The following is a 20,384-nucleotide window of genomic DNA, read 5'->3' on the forward strand; positions in this document are numbered from 1 at the left end:
TTTAAAGGTATGCCTGGAGGTAGTGAAAACTAGAACAAATGATGTGGAAGATCATATATAACAAAATAACATTAGACAAGTGGGTGGTCCAAGACAGAATGGACCAAGCAGAATCAAGGAAATGTTCTGGCTCATCACTGATGGAGTAGATGGGGTTTCACACAAGAAAAAATCATGATAGAAAGGGCACATCGTGTGTGTATTTCAAGAGTTATTGAAAATCAAAATCATCCAAGACACTTTCTGTTCTGCTTTGCATCCTGTGCCCTAAAATAAAGAGTGTTTTCATTATTGTGGAGTGTGGGCAAAGCATGGTTGTGTGGAGGACAGGGGGTATTTATGGCATAATGTAGTAGTACAGGAATGATGAGGAAGCCCATGAAGCTTGACCTAATGATGCAATTGTGTACAGCCTAAATCAAGTAAATTTAAATTGGTCTATCCAGTCTTTTTTAAAACACTTTCTGACTGAGACATACATTCTTTTTTCAGAATTTCAAGATGCCACGGAGTGAGTTGGAGCCTGGGTAGACAGAAGCAAAGTGGAAAACCAGATGGAAAAGAAAGGAACAAACAGTTAGTGATGAGCATGGCATGAGCATGGCAGAATGGCATCAAAAAGAACAAATCAGCATGGCAGCATTTTCTATTGTTTGAACAAAAACTTCCAAGCAAATAAAGGGCTCAAGTCAAACTCAGTACTAGTGAGACGAATATGAGAAAAAAGGAAAAATTAAGTGTGCTTTACTTAATTCGTCTGTAAGTAGCTAGGCTAATGATAACTGATTAGATGGAGGCTAATTAGTGATTGCAATGATTTGTGCATCCATCTTCTTCTCCATAATTTGAGAACTCGGGTTTAACATTGGTTTTGTTAGTGAAATATCATTATAGATAGACACAAAAGGCCAACATAGAGTGCAGAAAATAACAGGACAGTTGACATGAGTTTAATAAAACATTGCCCAAGTGCTTGCATGAGCTTGCTGGCTAGGGGAGTTAAGGATGAGTGAGTTAACTGGACATATTAAGATCCAGCAACAGCAACTTACTAAATGTTATTAGACTCAAACTTTACTAAATATTATTAAACTCTGTATTTGCTTCATTATATTATCTTCTTTACAACAGGGATAAGTAATTAAATTTGGGAGGAGGGCTGATTATCTGACTGCATGTATGGTAAACATTATTGCTTGGAACTTGCCTCCTTGTACCACCAGATTGGAAGTTGTATGTGTGTTCAGTGGTCAGACCTTGACTGGTCCAGTCATTCCTTGGAAGATTTATCTTTTAGCTTGTATATAGTTGGCTGGAGGGAAAGTATGCCAGTTTGGGAAGGGAATGAATTGCTGTTTATAAAATGTTATATTATTGTGGTATCTTAATTTTTTTTTCTTGGCTGACATGGGCATGTGTATACCAGGATAAGTAACTTCTAGAATGTTGTAATTCTGTTGTGTTTAATCATTTTTTTTGCATTTTTTTGTGCAAAGGAGTGAATGCCATAAGGAATTAACAAGTGCATTTATGGTGCCCAGGGTAGAGTGTGGATGAAAATAAGACCAGATGGTGAAGAAGAGAAGATATGTGACCATACTTTTTAAGTTCTTTGCTCAAGAATTCTATACAAAGCCAAAAATACTGGTGGGGGAAACCCAGAATAGAAACAGATTTTAAACATTGCTCTTGCAAACTCAGAAAGTTGCAACATTAACTACTTTTGCATTAGCATGCATTTCTTGAAGGATATGAAGTTTAAAACACAGATGTCTGTCATTATTTAGTGACTGAATCCTCAATGATTTGATCAAAAACCATTCATTTGAAGAGGAACTGACCAAAAATATGAGGCAAAGAAGTAAACATTCTGCAAAAATTCTGGACTGCTGAGAGGCATGTATTTAATTAAAAATTACATCAAAAGTAGCATAAACACAATAGTTTTGAAGTTGAATGGGCCAGAGAACTCAAAAGAAACAGCATTATAGTGAAAAGCTTCCATCTGGTATTACTACAAGATATGCACTTGACAAGTGATGAGCATCTGAAAGTGGCCACATTTGTTTACCAAGTCATTTATTCTTCTTCACATGAGAATACTAGAATTGAAGTAGCAGTTTTGGCATTAAAGGGTGCTAAGTATGAGTGAAAAGATTTTAATAAAGATGATAAGAGTAGACGTCTGTTAATTTAGAGATATCTAGAAGGATAATTATCTTCTGTGGTTACCATATGTGGGTCTCCAGTGTCAGCTTGGCTGAAGTTGAGGAAAGTGATATTGAACTCGTTGGAGAAGATGGAAGGATCACTGGATAAATTAATTTAGTGAAACCATGTAATAATGATGATGATATAATGACATGTTCTTAGAATATTTGGGATCTTCAAGGTTGGAAGACATTGTTCAAATGTATGGTTTTGGTAGTTTTAATAGACATAATTGGGACAAAGGGTGGGAACTTTCTCTTTTTACATATTACTCAAAGATTCAACAAAAACACTCCACGATAGATCAAATTGATTTATCTATGGTATGAGTATACATGGTACAAAAGGTGAACAACTTCTGATTTTTCTCGATTCATTCCCCAATAATGCTGGACATGTTAATAGATTTTCTTATAAAATTAAAACACTGGCAATTAAGCAATTCATTATATAATAAGGCTAATTTTAAGGATTTGTTGAAATGAGTGACTGAACATATGCTGGTTGGTAGGAATATAGGTGGATTCAGTGTATGATCATGGATAACTGGGGTAATTCTAAAAGCTTTTGTGTTTAAAAGTTGGATAATGAATTACATGGTCAGTGTATGCAGGTCAGATAGTTTCACCTTCCAGGAATGGCAGGAATGGGCAGCAGAAACTCAAGGTCAGAGGTCAAGTAAAGTTTAGATCAAGAGACAGGTAAAGAGCAAAACCAATTATATGGGCTTATACAGAGCCATCGGGATTTTAGAAAAGAGCGTTGCTGAGAATTTTTCTTGGGAATTTTTATGAAGCACAAAGAAGAGAATTTTGGAGGAGGTAGATTTTTTAAGATTTCAAAAGTGGAAACAAAAAAAAAAAAAGATTTCAGAAATGCATGCTGAAAAGTTACTAATTCCAATTACTTTAGAGGAATTGCAGGAGGCAATGTAAATGTTTCCTAAGTCAAAAATCAGAGCCCAGATGGGCTACCACTGGAGTTGGTACAGGAGTGAGTGGAGAATGGATAGCATCTAAGTTAACTCAAGCGATGAATGAAGTGATCAGGACCCATAGTTCCCCTTTTTGTTGTCAGACATGATGATGGGAATTATACCAAAAGAAGGAAAGGACCCATTGAAAGTAGAATCATACAGGTCAGCTTCAGTCTTGAACCAGGATTATGTAGACTAGCCATGACAATGCTGCTGCTAATATATAAAGATCAATGGAGTTTATATGTAGAAGCATACGTTGTGGACAATACAGATATTGATTTATTGATTAAAGAAGTAGGAATATTGAAAATACCTTTGCTGGTAATCAGTCTGGATGCAAAACAATGTTTGATAGAGTATTCTAGGATTATTTATTTCAAGTGCTACGTTTATTTAATTAACGTTCATGATTCATCATATTACTGAGAAATACCTACTTTTGAGCAACTGCCCATGTTAAAGTAAGTACTGAACTTTTGACTAGATTTTGTTTACATAAAGGGACATATCAAGGGTATCTCCTCTCCATCTCTGTTTTGTTCTACTTAGAAGTGTTGGCAATCGTTTTGAGTTAGGTGAGTGCTTGAGGGTATAAAACGAGTTGTCAAGAAATGAAGATAGCATTATGTGGACACACTTTTGGTATATCTGCTGGACCTTGAGCGAGTTTACCACCTCTGGTTATAAGTTAAATATCTACAAGTCAAAAGCATTGCAAATAATTCTATACCTACCCATGTATTGTTAATGCAATTCCCAGACATATGAGGAAAAGACTATATGAAACATTTAGGGGTTTATGCTACACCCACATTGTCAGATACAGATTGTCATATGAGAAAGCTTTAGCAATGTTCCATGAATTAATTAGTGTTTGGAAATTAATAGATTTGTTCAAAAAATCAGGGCATACAGATGTTTATAGTTCAGACATTGTTTTATAGAGCTTTCAAGCAGTACCCTTTCTCTTGTAATGGTGTTTTTAAAAGCACAGAATAGCTGATGAAGTATTTTATATGAGGAGATGGTGTCCAAAGAGTTCCTTGTATAGAGTATTGTTATCAAGAGACAGCACTGAGATTGATGTGACAGATCTATTTCCGTACTGGTGAAAAGCTCATTTAAAACCGTTCAGTTAATGGGAGGCAAAATTAGTGGTGATGAAGTAGAAGATGGGAGCTAAAGAAATACTAGTCTCTTTAGTGAAAGACCTAAGGGTGCTTTGTGGTAAAAAAAAATTATAGTGAAAACCTTGCAATATTTTTAGGGGTAATCATGGAGGCAAATAACTTAGCGTTGGAAAAGTAAAATGAAAAAACAAGAAAATCGCACCACCAAAGGCAGACCAATCAACGTAAAAAACAGGCAAAGAAACAAGCCTGCCACCAAAGCTGATGTAGATTAAAACAAAGCAAAACTTTATTAAAATAATTAAAACTCTGGCCTGGCATGAACCTGGATAAGCACTTTCGGTATAAACCTTTTTTAAAATCCTTAATAGCCAGGCATAAAGCACCCATTTAGGAACATTAGGGAGCCAATTGCAACTGAACAAGTAACTTCCAATCAAGTACTTCAAATCACACACTCCCACTAGGGGAGTTGTTCTTCTCATCTCCTTCCTTTTAAACCTTTTCCTTTTAGCATAGGCTTTAAAGGGACTACACTATGTAGCCCTTGTGATAAATCAGCTCGCAAGTTCATGATCCATTTGGCTTCATTAATTTCAGTTTGATTAAATAAGTCACCACCTCATAGTCTTTCATAAATTCGAGACAAAGCCATAAACTTAAAAGAATGTTTTTTATTTGCACATAAGTGGCTATATAGAGCTTTCGTTTCCACTTTATTTTTGATATCTGATTGATGTCATTTTAATCTACATCAGCTTTGGTGGCAGACTTGTTTCTTTGCCTGCTAGCATTAGTAAAGTGGAAGATACAGCAGATTACTAGCACCTCTCAGAAGCAGCTTCTGTATATTTCATATGAATCTTTATATAATCATATGATTAGGTAGACATCGGGAAGGTGAAATTTGGGACTAGATAGTAGAGGCACAGAAGTGTAGGAAGTTTCAGCTTATAATGACAAGTCCTTGATTTGCAGAAGTTTAAGAGGGGAGAATACTTCTCTGCTGGTGAATTTACTATTAAACAGAGAACTTCTTGGGGGAGGGTTTTTACAGTGACTGATGAGTCCACAATTTAGTCAGTAAAACATCAAAAGCATTATGTGAGATAAGGGACCATTTAAAAGGGAGTTTGAAAATAGTTGGGCAAGGATGTTAGGAAAGTTGATAACGACTATTCAGTGGCAAATAATATATAACTTCCCAAGATGCATCTTGCATTCCCAAAAGTTCATGAAATTTGCAAGGAGGTGCCTCTACAATAATTTTTGTACATCAAAAAGACTGCATCACATGTTCCCTAATGTAATAGACAATGCTGCTGTTTCTGCTTAGTATGTTCCCTAATGTACCAGGCAAGTGTTAGAGATGTGTAAGTGCTCAGTGGGGTACTTTAATTCATATTTTTGAGAGAGTGATAAACTGAAAGATTTTAAAGAACAGATTCAGGAGTGTTTGAAGGGTATTTGTTCAGATACAAGTAAACTGACACAAGTCTTATTTTTATTAAGTATTCCAGAGGAAGAGATGTCGCGTAAACTTGAGAGAGCATTGCTGGATTTAATAATGATCATGGCAAAGAAAACAATCAATAGAAAGTAGAAAAAGCAGGGATTCCTTAAATTCTAAAACTGATTGATTATTATTATTGATTATTATTGATTAGCATGAGATTTCAAGTGTAGAAACTTTATTGTTAAAAGAGGGAGACAGGTAATGTACACAAATAAGTGGTATACAGGATGGATGAAAATAAATAGCACACATAAATGGTGTACAGTATCAATAGAAATAAATGGTACATAAATAATTGGTATACAGGATTGATAGAAATAAATGATAAAGAAGCAATTAGTACACAAATAAGTGGTTACTGTGGATTATCTGGCTGGACAAGTAGGTTTCTACTTGACTGCAAAGAGCCTAAGACTGCAATGTTTGTGAATACCATGCCAATGTAAGCTTAGTACAAGTATCATTTTTATAATAATATAGCTTTCTGTTTGTTTCCTTAATTTGTTGACCTGTATTTTCAGTTTGATGTTTATAAAGAAAGAAAGAAGACAATTATCAGTATTGTTAATTAAGAAGGTAGTAATGTAAATGTGATGCTGTGATTATTGGCTGTTTTTTAAAATCTATTATAAATAAAATATGCAAAAAGATGATAAGCAGCTGATGCATTTTATAACTGGATGGCGTGGAACATATGGTATCTGCTAGGTTCAAAACAGAATATGGAGGAGGGCAAACAATTCTCACATATAAGGCCTGCAAATGTGATTATTATTTCTGACCATACAGGACTTAAAAGCCTACAAAATCAATATTGCTAAGAAGGTAACTATACATGAATGATGATGCTGATAATAAAAACAAATTGTTGTTAATTAATTTATAATGGTCCTCCTTTGGAATGGAACATAAAAATAACACCACGGTAGCTGAATTAAAACACACACACAACCAGACACACACACACACACACACACACACACACACACACACACACACACACACACACACACACACACACACACACACACACAAAACTCAATGAATTTCATCCCCTCATCCCACATGGTGGGATCTTTGTCCCATGCACCCTCTTTTATTTATTACTACTACTAAGTGCTTATAACTCAGGGTGAGGGGCCATCACTCAGCACCACCATGTTTCAGGCACTTGTGTTCCTGGAGTGCAGTTTGCACTAAATAATTGTCCATATCCTGTGTATAGGGTAAGATGGGTTTTGCATTTGGTAAGGCATCACTGCCAAATTATGACACTCTAGTATGTTTGCATTTTTTTTTTCAAATTAAACTTTATCCAGAGAAATTCACTACAAACAAAGATATTATTGACTCAAAGCAGCAGAGAGAAGTGGTCAGTAGACCCATATCAAATAAGGGTAATGCTTCAGAATGGGTGATGATGAGACTTGTTTCTTCGTTTATTTAATTTCATTTTGTGTATTGGGTAAGTGTGCATCTGCTTGGGCATGAACCGGGATAATAACATCACAAAAGATACAGAGTATTTAAATTATTACAGAGAAACAGCTATTGCATTTTCATTTGTTACCTTCAGAAACAGTCAAACAAGGTGACTGCAAGTCATTCATCAGAAGGGTAGGGATTTGCCTCACATGACTGACATGGAAAGAACACATGGGACAGTGTGCCAAATATCCAAATTTTCCACTTACACAATTAGGTCAGAATATGTCTGAACTGTAACTCATCTCCTTAAATTTTCCTTTCTAGTATAATTTATTTGTGCTTATTGCATGCTTTCTTACATGCCACTACACTTTTCAAATTATAATTTTGGTTTTGGTGCTTTCCCTAGATTATACTGATAAATGTATAAATCTATAAATGCACAAAGATGCTGATGGAAAAAGATTTGTGGTCCCACAAATCCATCTGCAATTGTCACCTTTCACCTGCCCTTCAATTACAGTTTATTACCAATGGTATTTAAACCCTCTGCTATGCTAAAACTCACATATCCCTCCAGCAGAACATTTTATTCCCAGTTCACAGTCTCGGCCGGCAAAGTGACATTGTCTTATGTCAAGCTTATTCCAGATGTGGCCTTATCAGAGCCTTATACAGTGCATGGATGACTTTTGCATCAGTGAAACTGATGCTCCAAGCTTTGCATCCTTTTAGGTTTAACAACTCTCCCACTGCACTTGCCTGTGTCATGTATTCTAATAGTAATTATTTTTCCCTCCTGGTATATTTATTTTGTTTACTAGATTTTACCATGAATTAATGTATCACTGTCATTTGTCTGCCACCAAAAGCCTCAGGGGATTCTCATTATTGTATTTCAAGGTATTAAGCATCTTCAACCTAACAAATTAGACTATGACCTTTAAAAGTAAAAAAAAAAATCAAAGTCTCTTATACCTTCAAGAAAAAACACTTTCCATTTTCGCAAATCACTTCTCTCTTTTATGTCACTTCATAGACCTGTTCTTTTCTTGTTTTTTTTTTGCTTTGTGACTACATCCCTCACTTTTCCATTTTAAAATCGCACTGCAGTTTGCATCTTCACCCTTTTCTTTATTTCCTTATGACTATACCCCTTGCTCATATATCATGCAAAAGAACCCAAGCTTTCAGCAATTTTATCCATCAAAGTCACAGATCCTCATTAAGTATCTTAGTGTCCTAGTTGTAGAATTTTTTGTGTTCCGAAAAAGTGGGACGGTATATGTCACTGCTTGATTTCTTTGTTATCTGATACTGTATGTGCAATCCTTTATTTTAAAAATGAAAGGTTCACATTGTAGGAATAAGTTCCAAAATGATTGGGCACCTTTAGAAGAAAGACCTAGGGACACTGCTTTATTTTATGCCACAATGTTTTGCTTTGCCCTATTTATCTGTTTTGCATAGGTTCATAGGTTCATACTAGGCTATCTGCCCTCGGGCATTTATAAGCCTAGCCAGAGTGTATTTGGCTTTCGCCACCCATTTTAAATGAATTTTACTATGCCCTTTTTCGAGGTTAGTATACTGTGCCTCTAACAGTGACACAGAAGTGATACCCGGGGTAAACCTACGATCTCCCACCCACTCATTAAGATTCCTCTTAAAGAGAGTCAATGAGGGACTCTGCCTAACCTGGACTGGGATTTTATTCCAGAGTGAAGGGAGCCTCTGGGTTATGAATCTGTCTCTCCAGCATGTCCTATTTATTTCAGTGCTGAGGTTCAAGTCTCTCGAGCGCATAGCTCGATGGGATTTGGATTTTCTGAGGTGCAGCATGTCCATTAATTCCGGGTTGGACATGGCTTTATACGTCAGGCACAGATCGCCTCTGAGCAGGCGGTATGCCACTGAGTAGAGCTGGAGTTTCTTTAACCGGGCAGCATATGGCATCTGTTTGAGCCCTTTGATCCTCTTGGTGAGGTACTTTTGGAGTCTTTCCAGTTGCCTGATGAGGGATGAGTAAAGAGGCACGATGACCTCCCTTGATCTAGATGTGAATCCCTTCATAATTAGGTGGGCTATATAAAATGTTTTTCTAACCACTTTGGCCACGTGGTTTTCAAATGAGAGATTGCTATCAACTTGGGTCCCCAGGTCCCTAATTACTTCTTCCGTACTTAATGGATTAACACCTATGTGGTAATTTGTGGGCACTTTGTTTTTGCCAAAGGGGATGACTATACACTTTTTGGTGTTTAGCTTGAGGCCATGGCTCTGGCACCAGTTGTCTGTTTCTATGAGGCCCTTTTGTAGGATGCTTGTGTTGGCTGGAGAGTCGATTATGGCGCCTAGTTTGCAGTCATCTGCGAACTTGGTCAGCCACAGTCCTTCCATGTTGGCCTGTACCTCCGAGAAATATATACCGAACAAGAGAGGTCCCAGGACTGAGCCTTGTGGGATGCCACTTGTAACTGGTTTGGAGTCTGACATGGCTCCAGCAATTCTAACCATGTGGGTTCTGTCCTTGAGCCAGTTTGCAACCCATCTAGTGACATAGGAGTTTATATTTAAGCTGTTGAGCTTATCTATAATGCCCGAGTTGGGGTTTTGTATCGAAGGCTTTTGCGAGGTCCAGGTAGGCTGTGTGGACCACCTTCCCCTCGTCAATGGCCTTGGTGACTGTTTCAAAGAAATTGACCAGGTTTAAAAGGCAAGATCTGCCCTTAACAAAGCCGAACTGGGTAGGATCCAGTGTCTGTAGGTCCCCAATATCTTTATTTATGAGGTTCATGATGATCCTTTCCATAGCTTTGCAGACCAAGCTAGTCAGGCTTATGGGGTGATAGTTTCCAGGATTTGTTGAGGCACCACCTTTGTGGAGAGGGACCACTGTTGCTGTACGCCACTCTTTGGGTACATATCCTGTAGTAAGGCTGAGATTGAACAGTAGTTTTATGTTTGGGTTTAGTTCTTCTTGGAGTTCATGTAGGACGCAGCCCGGGAACACCGTCTGGTCCCACTGATGCTGTGTTTTTTGCTTTGGAGAGGGCGGCTCTTACCTGAGCATCTGAGATGTCAGGGGGGCAGCACTCTACTGGGATAGATATTTGCCCTTTTGGTGGGGGGGGAGAAGTTTGCGCTGAGCCTGTCACCTAGGATGTTGTTGATGTCTGTGGGTTTGGTGTATTTTTTGGCATTTTGGACTAATTCTGAGCATATCTGGGAATTCCCACCCAGGTTCCTAACATAACCAAAGAAAGCCTTGTGATTATTCTTAGTGTCCTGTGCAATTTTTCTCTTGAAGCTGGCCTTAGACGATTTGATGAGTGCCCGTAGTTTTTTGCTAATACTGATCAGAGATGCCTTCCCTTTTTGGCATTTTGCTCTATCATGTAGTAGCTTCCTCCTTCTATTGTATAGTTTGTTTATGGCTGGGGTCCACCAGACAGGACGCCTGCCTTTGGAGGACTGGGTCTTGGTTTTATTTGGGATTGCATGATCCATGCATTCCTGAAGGTGTTCATAGAATGCGTTTATAAAGGTTTCTGCGGTCTGGGCCGTATTTTCCACAGGCCAGGGGGCTTTGAAGGATTCCACCTCGGTTTTGAGGAGTGTGAAATTTGCTTTAGAGAAGTTTTTCACTGTGGTTTTCTGGGCAGGGGGTGGGGTCGGGATGTGAATATCCAGTGAGATTAGTTTATGGTCTGATCTTACCAGTGAGGGATACACTTCTGGTTGAATATTATTTTTATTAATCTCTTCTATCCTTCTGTGTGATTTATTATACATACATTTGTAGTCTTGAAAAGCAAAATAAGGTGATTTATTTCAGTGAAATATAAACTAATGGTAAACTGAACATTAACGAAATACAAATCACCCTGTCCAAATATTAGACTAGACAGAGTACATAAGAGACTTTTGTGTGTTAACCAGATCTATGCTTCCATTGTGAAACATTTCAATCAATTTAATAATTTACTGTGATTACTTTGATGTTACATATAAACTAGCAATAACTTTCTTTTTGCAGTAGTGTGACTCAGCAGAAAATAAATCAAATAGCACTTTAAAATGAAGTCCATTTTACAATTGCTGTAACTGGAAAAACAGATTATAACTTTGCTGTCTATAGTGTAACTAGAAAAAAAAAATAGAATATAGGAAAATAGCTTTGTGAACTGCATGCAAAACACATTAAAGAGACTGTTATTGCAATACACTCTTCAAGCCCAGATTTCATTACCTGCTTCTCTTTTTACACTCAGGTACAGATTACAGTTGCTTTAACAGGAAGAAGAGAGAAACCCCCCCCACAAAAAAGAAAATAAGAAAGAAATCACTGCTTGTGAACACGTAGAACTACACCAGCTATGTTTTCCTGTGGAAAACAATGATCAGGGAGTTCAGCTTTGCCATGTTTTGCTCTGCAAATTTGTTTTTTTATTTTTTTTCCTTAAAAAATATTTTTATACGTATGTCTACATTTAATATTTATGGATAAAGTCACTGAATTTACTGTATCATTTTCCCCAGGGTATTGTGTTTTTATTTGTGCCCCATGTGTTTTTACTGCAGACTATTTATTTATTTGTTTATGCTAACTTAATAAATACACTGCCTATCTGCATTCAGATACATTCCCAGAAACGTACATACAGAAAACTTTTATTTGGATTCAAAGATGGCTGCCATTCTGTAAACACTGCTGACCTGCAGCTCCTCAATAAACCTGAGAAAAATCTGTAACCTGAGTTGATACCAAGAGGTTTGAACATCAAATTAAAGACAAAAAAGATGCATCTACACTTAATTAATCTATAATCAGGGAAAAAGTGGAAAAAAAAGTATTTATCCATCAGGATTCCAAGTGATTAGCTAGCTCTGACGAGAGAAATAAACAAAGGACTGTGTGCATTCTTCATTTTACCTGTCAGCTTGGGGGAAGGAAAATGTCACAAGAAGGAAAAAGCATGGAAACAACTACTACCAAAACAAAGTTGTTGGAATTACAGTCACCAGTAAAGGATAGGAGTGCGAAAAAACAAAGAATTACTAGACAACAGGAACAACAGAAGCCAGAGACTAGATCTAAAACTGATCAGCCACTGAACATGGATGATATCAAACATGCTTTGTTACCTATACAAGAAGCTTTAAAGGACTTGACTACTCAAACACAAACTTTGGGAGTTTCATGTAATCAGCTGCTTCAGAGAATGGACAAAACAGAGGCTAGAATTTCGGACACGGAGGACAAAATAGACTTGCTGGAGAAGAAAACAAAGGTATATGATGTGGATTTACAAGCCATGCAAAGCAAACTTACGGATTTAGAAGCGAGGTCTAGGAGAAACAACATTATTATCAGAGGGATCCCTGAAAACATTCAGTATGCAGAGTTAATACCAACTATAACACAAATACTTGAAATTTTGTTAAATGATGCTGATGGAGTGAAACAAATTGTGATCGAAAGGGCACACAGAGCACTGAGAGAGGTACAAGCTTCTAATATGCCTAGACCTGTATATGCTAAGATATTGAACTTTCAAGATGTTAGCAAAATACTTTTTACTACAAAAAAGAATGGTGGCTTTGTTATGTGGAAAAATAATAAAATATCTCTGGCTCAGGATTTACCACTACAAATAACGCAAGCTAGACAGTCTTTATCTGCATACTGTAAATTTCTGATTGACAAGCAAATTAAATTTCAGATGAAATACCCTAATGTGCTTACATTTATGGTGGATGGGATTAAATACTCTGTTTCTACTAAAAACGAGGCAAAGAGAGTGTTCCTGAAGGTTTTTAAAGTTCTACCTGCATCAGAGGGCTGAAAGAAACTTCCGTTGAGATTGGCATGCTCCTGAGGTCAGATCCAGTATGTACTATACTTTGAGGCTTAGGTAATCCTTTGTTCCCTGCTTAAGTCGTTTAGGCCTCTGTAAAAGCAATAAAACTATTTGTTTGCGATAATCCGAGGGTCTGCTGGCCGTTTTCTGAACTTTTATGACCTCTACGAACGATTTTCGTCGAGTGGTAAACAGGAAATCCCTTGAATGCAGCTGAGAGTGTAGATTTCGATGTAACACTTCCTGTGGTCCGGCTGTGAAAGTGGTCCCCCGTCGCGAGTATTACTGATGGTTTCCTGGCTTGAGAAGCTGAAAAGAACTGACATAATGTGTTAATGTTTTTCTAACAAGTAAATAACACTAGAAGGTGTACGTGAAGCACATAATAACATCTGTTTTTCCTGTTTTTTTTTTCCTTAGGCTTATAGTTTAGAACCAAACCATATTTTTACACTATATGCAGTGGGTGCAAGGTTTAGCACTGTATACATGAATATAAATAGGTAAATAGTGACTATTGGGTGGTGTTAATCAGATAACTAATGTTAGTATAGTTGGGAACTAAAGCATGCAACTGCAAAACTTTGATAATTGGTAGTTGTAGGCACTGTGTATGGTACAGATTTATAATGTGGGATGCATTTACGTTTTTTTTTTTTTGTTGTTTGTTTTTTTGGTTTTTTTTTCTTTCTTGCTCTCTCTCAATAAAAGTGGTATATAAATAATGATTGAAACAAAAGAGGTATTTGGGGTAGGAATAAATAGCTAGTCAATATATTAAATTTTTTCTTTAAATGGTAATAATACCTTACAATGGAGATTAGGAAATGTTTTAAGTTTTATTATATGAAGCTTTTAAATATGTTTGTGTTTTTAACCATGTTCATATTTTCTCACATACAAGACCTATATAAGTCCTGGTCCAGGGGTAAAGTGGGCAAGCACTGGTTTGGGACAGGATATAGGAAATGCTTCCAGATTATGTTTAGTATGCAGTTAGTACATATCCATTGGACAATTTCCCTCTTATACTATTATTGGATAATTAGACCTGTCAATGTGGGAATTAGACTCATGGAATGTTAAAGGGCTCCAGAACTTGAAGAAGAGGAAGCTGTTGCTACACATATTGCAACAGGACAAAGCACTGTTTGCATTTTTACAAGAAACACACTTGTTAAATGATCAGTGGGATGATATTAGGAAAAAGAACTGGATCAGAGCGGTAGTGGCATCAGAAAGCAAGACAAACAGTGCTGGAGTAGCCATAATTATTAAAACTCGATACAAAGACAAGATTTTAGACTCTAAAGTGGATCAAAATGGGTGATGGTGTTATGTTATTTTATCGGATAATGCACTTGATAAACCTCTTTTACTTTTAAATATATATGCACCATGTAATGACCAACAAAGTTTCATAACATCATTATATCCAATCTTAACACAGTATGATGGTTATTATTTTATTGTGGGTGGGGACTGGAATACTTATCAAAATCCAAAGTTGGATAGGTCTTGTCCACAAAGAGCATTTAATAAGCAGGCCGGGATAGCATTAAATGACTTTAAGGAAGATTTTCAATTATATGACCCCTTTCGTTATGCACATAATATTAATAATGCAAGTAAGTATACCTTCTATTCACCATGCCACAAAATGTGGTCTAGAATAGATTTTTTCTTGATATCCAAAGAATTAATGAATTTGGAACCAGTAGTGGTTATACATACTCGTTATCTATCAGATCACTCAAAAATTTCGTTAAGTTTTACTAAAGATTTAAGAGATACAAGAATGCATAGAGGTTACAATTGGTCACTCAATCCAAATCTGTTAAATAAAAAGGATATAATAGATGGAATTGTAAAATATCTGAAAGGCTTAACAGATAGGATGAAGCTTCAGGAACATACTCCTGATATTGAATGGGCAGCAGCTAAATCTCAAATTAGAGGATTTCTTTTGCAAAAAGCCTCATATTATAAGAAAATGCAAAACAATGATATTCAAAAATTAGAAACAAAAGTGAAGCTACTTGATAAAGAACTGATTCAGAATTTTAATGCTCAAACAGAGAAGCAAATGTTGAAATGTCAAAGGGATCTTTTCTTGCTGCATAATAGTAGATTAACACTTCAGGAGCATAGGTGTTTAGTGAAATATGCCAATAATGTTCAAATACCGTCAAAAGCATTGGCAAGGATTATAAATCAATCAAAAACAACTGTACATATTTCGGAAATACAATGTAATTACACAGTGTATTCTAAAACTGAGGATATTATTGATATTTTTGAAAAAATCTATACTAAGGTATATGAGGGTCAAATTGAAAGGTCTATACATAAACAGAATAAAAGGTTCTTGCAAAAAATGAACTTTCCAAAATTAGAAGAGAGTCTGCAAGGTGATCTGATTAAACCTATATCTCCGGAAGAGATAGTATATGTAATTCAACATATGAAAGTACATAAGTCACCAGGTCCTGATGGTTTGACAGTTGAATTTTATAAAGAGTTTGCTGATAGTTTTGGTAAAATATTGTCTCATGTATTTAACTATATAATTAGAAATAGAATTAGTGATCCTAACCTTAATGCGTCAAAAACAATCTTTATACATAAAGCTAACTCAGACCCCCAAAAGCCCAGACAATTACAGGCCAATAGCATTAATAAATGTGGATATGAAAATTCTAACTACCATTATAGCATGTAGGTTAAAAAAGATTATGATACATTTAATTTCTAAGGAACAGGCTGGATTTATGGCAACTAGACAAACTAGTGATAACACACTTACACTACATAATATGATGATGTATGCTAAACAAAACAACTCTAATATTTATGCCCTTATAATAGATGCTCAGAAAGCATTTGATAGAGTGGATATAAACTTTTTGTTTGATGTGTTACCTTATTTCAATATGCCCCAGGAATTTATTCAGATATTACAAATATTATATAGTAATCCGTATACTACGTTATATATTAATAGGAGTTATTCTAAAAGAATACAGATTAAAAATGGTACACGGCAGGGTTGCCCTTTGTCCCCCTTATTGTTTAATCTTTATTTAGAACCTCTATTTTTATATTTTAAGCAAAATTTGTATCATAATGCACCAATACTTTATAGGAATAAATTATTAATGTCGGCATTTGCTGATGATTTTATTATTTATTGTACAACCCCAATTTCTGATAGTGAAAAGATATTAAATGTTATAAACGAATTTTCAGAAGTCTCTAATTACAAAATTAATTTGGAGAAAATGAGTATTTTCCCGTTAAGAACCCCTAAACCTTTTTCATTAATGTCCCTGGTGGGGAAGATATCATGTAAAGAAAATATTAAATATTTGGGTATTAGCTTCTCTACGGATAATACGGATTTTTATAGTAATAATATTAAATGAGTATGGGAACAAATAGTAGCTGATTGTGGCAGATGGAGGAATTTAAGACTACCGGTATTGGCAAAAGTATCAATAGTGAAAATGAATATATTACCACGAATGTTGTATATCTAGGTCTGCTCAAGTATCAATTTCAAAGACAGTTTTTAAACAAATTCATACAGATCTAGCTAAATTTATTTGGGAGCCAAAGAAAACTAGAATATCGTATGAGAAATTAATGACCCCGAAGAGTAGAGGAGGACTTGAGTTACCGAATTTTGAAGTATACTATTTAATTGTGAATGCCAACAGGAGTTTAAGAATAGCTAATTACGATGTAACTAGTACAAAGTGGATACCAACTTGGGTGGTCCTGAATTACAAGCATATTCTAGATCGGAATATAAATCCTAAAGCTTTACCCTTTTTGGGTAAAAATAGTTTGATAAAGTATGAGATTATGGACCACTTAAAAACATATGTGTTATCTTTGCAAAATTTATTCCAGTCGGTAGACTTGTTGCAATATATGATGTTTTTTCAACCTTTCCACAGGAATCCCAATTTTAAACTAAATAATCAGTTGATTGATCTTAGTAAATTCCCATTAATAGTTAATTTGACTCTGATTGATGCTTTTAATAAATTTAATTTATCGGCTTCGCAAGTTAGACAGGAATTGAACCTTCCTAAGAGTTATATGGTTATAATGAGACAAATCAGAGAACTTGCTCTGAGTCATTTTGAAAACTTTAAACCTGTAGCCGGAATTGTGGATAAATGCTCTGAATTGTGGCAGGCTCTCCAACAGGAGGTCAAATTTATAACAAGAACAAATGAATTAATTAAAGATTTAAAATTCCAGGATAAAATTCTGTTGTCAGGGTATTGGGTAAACAAAATGACAGTAGCAGATAATCAGGTATTAAAAGCAATTGATTTAACAATAAAATCGGTCTCTTTTCAAAAGTTGATGTATACGCAGTTGATGATTTGGAATAATGCTTATTATACACGTCTTACGTTACATAAATTCAATCCTAGGAATTCTCCAACTTGTCCATATTGCACAAATCAAAAGGCGGATCTTCTTCATATGTTCTGGAGCTGCAAGTGTATATATAAACTTTGGAACTCTCTTAGAACACAACTACAAAAGATGGGTTATCAAAGTTCAACGTTATCATGGGAATTTATGATTCTACATATTCCTCCAAGAGAGCTCTCTAGATCGCAAACTATAATATGTATGAATATTTTTTTGCTGATGAAGTTGTATATAGCTACAAATTGGTTAGAACCAGATAAGACATCATGGGATAATTTTAAGCTTGTGGCTATAAAGCATATATTAGCACATAAATTACTCCTGAAGCAAAGTAACAAAAATATTAATAACCCGAAAATATGGGAAAAGGTTTTTAATATTATATTAGCATAATACTGTTATTAGGAATATATTAAAGTTTGGATGTATATGTGGAGGAAATAATGTTTTGAAACCATGTATGCTGTGTATGGACGCAAAGTACTTCTACAAATGTGTTGGCTTTGTTTTTTCTTCCCTGGCGTTTTATTTTTTGGAATAATGACGATTTTTAAATGGAAGCATTTCGTGTAGATATTGTATATAGTTTTGATAGTAATAGTAGTGAATTATGTGTGTGATTTTATTGTATTTGGAAAATATATATCAATAAAAATTTATTATGGAAAAAAAAAAGAAAACTTTTATTTGTTTAATTTGATATTTATGTAGTCTCACTGGGCACTGCATTGTTCCTCTTTCAAGGAAGCCTCAGTAGTAATAAAGAACTTCAAGCAAATGTACAAAAATGGGGAACATAACTCAGATCATAAATACTAGGCAGCCATAATAAACAAGATGATTTACTTCTAAGTTATAGAGTGATCAATAAAGTCTCATATGTAAATGTATAGCTAAAATACATATAAAATATAAGTTACAAGAACAATTCAATCAACAGTCATAATCATCATTGAAAACGACTTGGCAATGACACATGCAAGTTGGGTATAGGAATATTAAAATATGTGACCGCATCTAAACAGGTAAGTTATTTCATATCTGGAATATATATATATATATATATATATATATATATATATATATATATATATATGTTTTGAATATGGCATAATTTCTATAAACAGGCATTATACAGGCAGTATTTTATTTGGGGGGGGGGTCCTGCTAGTTCCTGCTGATCCACAGGCAGGTGGGCAGGCTTATAGCACAATCCTGATTTGTTCATTAATCACTCTCTGTCTCAGTACCAGCAGCTTTGACTCAATGTAAACTGTCATGAAGGGGGTACCCCCTCTTCAGAAAGAGACTGCATTATGGCATCTAATCAGTGTACCATAGTATGATGCCTGGGCTTTTTACGAAGATAAGAAGGGGAATGTGTGCACATTCTGAAGCACAGCTGAGTATGGCCTCTCCTGTTTCACATCATGCAATATAAATAGGAATAATGTCAGCCATGTTAGGACTGGGTGATCCCCCATGTGATGCAGAAGAACTGGCAGTGTGCCTTCTGTGCCTTAAAACAGTAGTTGAACCATGGTCATCAGTAGTACTGATGGAAGTCTTGGCCCATATTAGTAGACCAGTAATACAACAGACAGCAGGGCAAGAATACAAGATTCCAGGAGAAATTTGTGACAGATAATGGTGAGTGTTGTATGAATTACTTATTATAAGAGAAGTGCAAAATGGAAACCAAAGAAGCAGCCCTTTCTTATGCAAAACCCTTTCTTGCGGATTATTTCCTTTGCTTAATACTGCATAATGACATAAACTATGGTATGTTAATAATGTAAGTGCTGAGAGCACTGTTTAAGTACTTGTATGATGGAATGTGGTCTGAGTTTGATTAGTGAGCAAACATGATGAAATCTCTAATAAAGGTAGTCCATAACAATCTTTTCCCTCTTTTTGTTCATATTTTCTTTGAAACTTTATCTCAGAGTTGTGCTTCATATATACCTCTGCATTTTTAAAGGTTTCTTATTATAAAACACCCTTCTTCCTGTTGTTTGTATTTTTAGATTTTGGCATGATTTTATAAGGCTGTTAACTTGGCTTCCTGGTACTTATACCTGATCTTATTTGGATCACCTGTGTTTCATGAATATAAGGAGATGTAGTCTCCAGTGCTACAAATAGCACCTTAAAAGCACATGCTAGTGGTGTATATAGAAAGACCCATGACTGCTGCTCAGCTGATGCGAGTTCACTTACTTACTCTGACAACTGACAGAGCAGGCAGGGGAGGATAGATGAGCCCATCCTGTGAAGAATGTGCGTGAGCCCAGGGGCAGAGATGTATGGGCTGGTCTTTTGTAGTGAAGATCGGAGAAACTGCCATAAGGTGCCTTCTGTAGCTGGGATGTCCTGCAGCCATCATCTCTTTGCATAACAGAGGGGCAGTGCAGTGCTAATTCCCACTACATTTATTTTACATTTGTTGACCGGGATGGTCCGACTGGATACATATCCATTTTCAGCGGAGGCCCGGAGAGAAAAGCTCCACATTGACAGTAAGTTACATACATGTTACATAGATACATATTGTTTCATTTAGTAATTAATACAAACGTGGAGAAGACATGAAATATATGTATTATAAAAAAAATATCTTAGGAATAACAAACACAGACTACAACATAACATTTTCTATCCTGGGTTGTCCATTTAGCAAAGATTTAAGGGCTTCCATATATGAACAGAAAAATTCACAAGGAAATATGGGGTCAGGTCAATTGAGAAAAAGGTCTAAAGTTTTTATATTTGGATAGTCCTGTAGAAAAAAAAATGAACTT

This window comes from Protopterus annectens, chromosome 5.part0 (genome assembly GCF_019279795.1).
Source record: "Protopterus annectens isolate FY-2018-M chromosome 5.part0, PAN1.0, whole genome shotgun sequence".
NCBI lineage: Eukaryota > Metazoa > Chordata > Ceratodontiformes > Protopteridae > Protopterus > Protopterus annectens.